General features: G+C 33.9%; 1 pseudogene; it reads left to right on the top strand.

The window, feature by feature from the left end:
- Positions 1 to 6,185, top strand: part of LOC100424628 (olfactory receptor 5L1-like) — a 56,009-nt pseudogene that overhangs the window by 36,654 nt on the left and 13,170 nt on the right.

The following is a 6,185-nucleotide window of genomic DNA, read 5'->3' as shown; positions in this document are numbered from 1 at the left end:
TAGAATCATGTAGAGTCTGGGAAGGGTAGGGGGAGGGGGATGAGAAGAGATTGGTTAAATGATGCAAAGTTATCATTTCTTGGCCTTTTGGCTAAGATCAAGTGATACAAAGTTACAGCTAGATAGGACGACTGGGTTCTGGTGTTGTGCAGCACTATAGGGTGAATATGGTTAACTATAATGTATTGTATATTTCGAAAAACTAGAATAAAGGATTTTGAATGTTCACAACACCAAAAATGTTTGAGATGATACATATGTTAAGTACCTTGATTTGATCATTATATATTGTATACACATTAAACTATCACACTGCACCCCATATATTACATACAATTATTACGTCGATTAGAAATAAAAGGAAAAACAGATTATTCGAAAAGAGAATATATTGAAAGAGACACAAAATAGACACATAACATGTTTACATAGCAATATTCACGGAAAAAAATAATGCAATGGAAGAGAACAAGTACTACAAACTATGATTCAATAAAATTTTTCTGAAATAAAATATTACCGGAAAATACATAATGAAAAACAAACTATTATGAGGGAAAATGACCCAGAAGACCAACAGAAATACCATGGTAAAATCATTAGATTTTAAAGAAAAAGTTAATTTTCTTTGGCCTCCAGACAATGATGTCAACTCAGTTAGAAATGAGATAAAATGAAATCATTATCATTTTTGACAGCATCTCTTATGACAGAAGATAATAAAGTAACCTCTAGAAGATATTCAAGACAATAAAATAAGAAACAATAATTTTATACTTTTCCACTATATAAAAGCTGCAGAAAAACTGTTATAAAGAAACTGAAATCTTAATAAATTTAACCAGGTGTGATGGCAGGCACCTCTGATTCCAGCTACTTGGGAAGCTCAGGCGGGGGCCTCGCTTGAGCTTGGGAAGTTGAGGCTGCAGTGAGCTGTGACTGTGACACTACACGCTAGCCCGGGCAACAGAACGAGAAACAGAAACAATCTGGAATCTTACAAGGATCCAAGATGTCAGGGAATAATGAGCTCTCTGAAAGCTCTAAAGTTGATTTTGCTTCAGACTATCAGAAAGACGCTGGAGAGACATCAGCACAGGCCTGGAGGGGAGCAAATACATACATCGCTTATAGAAACACCAAAAATTCTTACATGATTTTTGGAATAGACTGGACTCCAGGGATAGTTTTAGGTATGTAAATAAATCATAGACACTAAGACATTAATTTTTTCTGTTACCCTCTCTGAAAACAAAACAATCATATGCCATGGTTAGAATAACATACAAATCTTTGATTTACAAAGATACCACCTTGGTTAATTTGGTTCTTTTGTTAGAGTAATCAATGTCTGGCACTTCATGCTCATTCCCCATTCAATTTTTCTCTTAAAATTCTTTCTTTCCAGAAATTCTCACTCATACTACTAAACTTGTAATAGAAAACAATATATTTTCCTACAGCAAAATATTGTCAAATGAGATCTAGGATATGATATGCAGTCTCTGATTGGCAAATAGATTTGGTGAAGGGTGACAAAATTTATGCTGAATTTTTAACATCACAAATTATTTATTTTACATCATTCTCTTTTACACTGTGTACCAGGTTGCTTTAATTGTAATCAGCAACCATAATGTTGATCCAACAAAAGTTAGTGCTTTACTTCCTAGTGTAATACAGAGTAGTTATCTCAACATAGGTAACTGTAGCCTATTTAGCATTAAATATAATTCCTATCTCACACCAAATAAGTCAAAAATTTAGCATAATTATTATGCTTTATTTCAGTAGTTTTAAATCAAATTTCATTTTCTTTACACTATTTGTATAAACTAATTTGGGAGGATATATTTTTATTTTTAAAATTGGCAGATAACATTTTATATATTTGTTGTGTACAATATGGTGTTTTGAAGTATATATATGATGTGGAATGACTAAATTTAGCGAATTAACATATGCATTATCTCATATAGTTTTCATTTTGTACTAAGAGTACTTTACATTCACTGTTAACATTTTTCCAGACTGTAATATATTATTAACTATATTCACCATGTTACACAATAGATCTCTTGAAATTATTCTTCTTATCTAACTGAAATTTTGTTATCTTTTAATGAATATTTCTCCAAACACTCCTGTACCCTCAGTCAGTCCCTGGTGACCATCATTGTACCATTATAGCAACTCAACAGCATGAAAATAACCTGATTAAAAAAAAAAAATCACGGGCTGGGCACGGTGGTTCACATCTCTAATCCCAGCACTTTGGGAGGCTGAGGCAGATGGATCACAAGGTCAGGAGATGGTGAACATTTTGGCCAACACGGTGAAACCCCATCTCTACTAAAAATACAAAAATTAGCCAGACGTGGTCCACGCACCTGTAGTCCCAGCTACTGGGGAGGCTGAGAAAGGAGAATTGCTTGAACCTGGGAGGCAGAGGTTGCAGTGAGCTAAGATCACACCACTGCACTCCAGCTGGGTGACAGAGCAAGATTCCAGCTCAGGAAAAAAAAAAAAAAGTCACGATTGACCGGGCGCAGGGGCTCACACTTGTAATCACAGCATTTTGGAAGGCCGAGGTGGATGGATCATGAAACCAAGAGACCAAGACCATCCTGTCTAACAAGGTGAAACCCCATCTCTACTAAAAATACAAAAATTAACTGGGCATGGTGGCGTGTGCCTGTAATCCCAGCTACTTGGGAGACTGAGACAGGAGAATTGCTTGAACCTGTGAGGTGGAGGTTGTAGTGAGCCAGATCATCCCACTGCACTCCAGCCTGGCAACAGAGCAAGACTCTGTCTCAAAAGAAAAAGAAGAAGAGGAGGAGGAGGAAGAAGAAGAAGAAGAAGAAGAAGAAGAAGAAGAAGAAGAAGAAGAAGAAGAAGAAGAAGAAGAAGATTCATGATTATTTGTAGATTATTTTGTTCATTTTATTTAAAATATATAGTTCTATGAAATTTCATCACATGAATATTTGAGTTTCATAGACCTTACATAGACACACACATAAGTACATGTAAAACCTTGTGAAATCAAATAGCAAAGATGTGGAAACAACCTAAATGCCCATCAATGATAGACTGGATAAAGAAAATGTGGTACATATACACCATTTAATACTATGCAGCCATAAAAAGAATGAGATCATGTCATTTGCAGGAACATGGATAGAGTTGGAGGCTATTATCCTCTGAAAAGTAACTCAGGATAAGAAAACCAAATACTGCATGTTATCACTTGTAAGTAGGAGCTTGATGATGAGAACACATGGATACATCAAGGAAGACACACACTGGGGCCTACTCTAGAGTGGAGGAGGCTGGGAGGAGGGAGAGGATCAGAAAAAATAGTTAATATGTACTAGGCTTAATACCTAGGTAATGAAACAATCTGTACAACAAATCCCTATGACACAGTTTAGCTATAATAACAAACCTGCATGTGTACTCTTGAATTTAAAATAAATATTTAATAATTAAAAAAAAAAAAAAACTCCTGAACTCCAAGCAGTGTCTAACCTCTGCTTAACTGTCTTGTGGCAAAATTATAATTATTGTAACTACATGAGTGACAATGCAAAAATAATTTTAAAATTCAGTTTTCCTCTCAGGACACATTGATTCACTTATTGTATAATGACATATTGGTCCACTCATTTTTATTTAAAACTTGAACTAGGAAAAAAGGAATACATTTTCAGATCAGGGATATATTTTCATTCAAGAGCAACCATATTGAATTTATTGCTTTTTTCAGGTCAAGTGGACCTTGCATCAGAGACCAGCACTTTGAAGCTTTTTGCTACAGGACCTCCTGAACCTGTTTCAGGACCTCATTTTGAGACTTTGCAGACTGGAGATCAGTCAGTCGCTCATTGATCCGCTGATCCACTACCTTTGAGTGGCAGTCTCGGTGGGTGCAGCTCAGATGGAGGCCTTTTCCAGGAAGAAACCAATCTGCTTTCTCTCTGGCCGCTGTCTTTGTCTTTATTTTAAATTGCAAGGAGTAAGATCACACATTATGAAAAAAAAAAAAAAAAAAAATCACACATGATCCTGAACCTTTAGTTCAGGTGAGGGTGAAAGCTATTTATTTTCAGCGCAATGACTGTTCTGCTGATTCTTAGGACGTGCTTCTGGGAACAGTGCTCTTTGGATCTGGATTCAGTATAGTGCCCTGTGCAAATGTTTCTCTACCTACAGAAGGAGACCGCCAGGCTCATGGTGTTGCTAGCAGGAGGCAAAAGGTGAGATAGGAGCAGTGTCAGGCACATGGTTACATACAGGGGAGGTGAGGATGTCCCCAGAGTTGGGGCTACTGGGAGAACTCCTTACCTGTCCTACCTCCAGGCTCCCAGAGTTTCTGTCCCTGTGAGGTCCCCAGGTGCAACACAGCGTAGCCCACCCCCATCCATATTTAAATTATAATCTTTCCAATAAAAGTAGAAATAGATACTTTATGTCATATTTTAATGCTTTACACAAAACCAATGTGATCACATAGAAAGAAAAAAAATAGCAGAATTGTTTATGGATGCCTTAGGGATATAATTTTAAAGTCAAACTTATTAGGCCATCTCAATTTAAGATAAATTCTAGTATATACAATAAAAATATGAGGAATATTATATTTAAAGTTCTTAAAGAAATTTAGTCATGTTACGACATCTTTCTTTTACTTTTCTGTCTTTATTTGGCAATATTTGTTTTAAAGCTTTCTGCTCTCTTGATTTTATCTTCCAATTTAACAAACAAAAGACACAATGCTGTAAATAGAGGATACAAAACTCTGAATTTTTTAAATTGTTATTTTCCTTGTATTTCTTAATCTTATTCCCCAACTTCTAAACAGTGATCTATCTGTTGTGAAAGTAGTTAATAACATTCATTATTATTCTCTGCATATCAATATTACCTATTACTTTGTTCAATGGACCAAGTTCCTAAAAAGTATACTTGTAATTATGATTTATAAGAATGCATATATAAATAAATGAATAGGTAAAATATTATTTTGATTATAATATTTACAGTTCCATTTTAATCCCTCAGCTCAATTTACATTATAAAATTTGATGTGGCTTTAGGTTTTAATTTATCTTACAAAGTGATTCATGTATTTCATTTCTAGCATTGACCATAAGCCTCTCAATTCAAATAGTCATATAAGGTTCAATGTTGTAAGAGTATTCAATTTATCATATAAAATGATCTATAATTAATTTTGAGAGAGTAATAAAATGTAAATATCTGTTAACAGTGGCACAAGTAATATCCACAAGCTACTGCAGTTGAAGAAAGAGTGTAAGTCTGTAATAACTACAAATTTCTTATAAGTGAAGAGATAAGCACTCTTACCTCAATCATATAATCTTTTAGTTTTCTCATAAAAAAATAGATCCAGTAGCACCTGTCCTGTCTAGCTGACAATGGTTATATGAGGATCAAATATTACAATATGTATAAAAACAATTAAACATGTAAGCAGTTGTTTGGCACAGAAAATTATGTTTTATTTTTGTTACAAACAAAAGACAAATATTTTATTTTACCATGAGAGATGACAACACATGATTATTTTTTCATGGTTAGAAAAAAATGGTAATTCAGGATCTTAGAATAAAGGATCCCTGGGTCTGTTTATTATTTCTTTCTTAGATTGTGACCTCAGAGACAAATTTGAAAAATCTTCTATTTTAATTATATTTATGTAAAAGTATCTGATTAAGTACATAAGAATTTTTTAAAAAGGAAATCATAAAAAGACAACCAATTACAGTGTAATTGACTATCTTACAGATACAAAGCAATGGGACAGGCATAATGGAAGATGGAAATACTAGACCAATATGTCTCTCTGAAAAGCTTCTAATTTAAAATAAGAAATAATGTGCACACAAGAAAAGGCAATACAAGTAGAATTGTCTTCTTAAATGCCTTTATTTACAAAGGTGTGTTATTTCTCTAGTGCCTTGATTGCTATTTATATGCCTTATTGATTAATGTATAATAAATTTTGTTCAGTGTATATGCAAATACAAATTGGTTAGAACTATGCCTGTATTTTCAGTTCTCACTCCAAAGCTTTCAAGATTTTTACAAGTGAATTCACATAATCTCCCAGTTATTTATACCTTTTAGACTCAAAAACTATATTTTAAATATTTTTA

The sequence above is a fragment of the Macaca mulatta genome, chromosome 17, assembly GCF_049350105.2.
Source record: "Macaca mulatta isolate MMU2019108-1 chromosome 17, T2T-MMU8v2.0, whole genome shotgun sequence".
NCBI lineage: Eukaryota > Metazoa > Chordata > Mammalia > Primates > Cercopithecidae > Macaca > Macaca mulatta.
The sequence above is the reverse complement of the archived record's forward strand: the minus strand, read 5'-3'. Positions and strand labels throughout refer to the sequence as shown.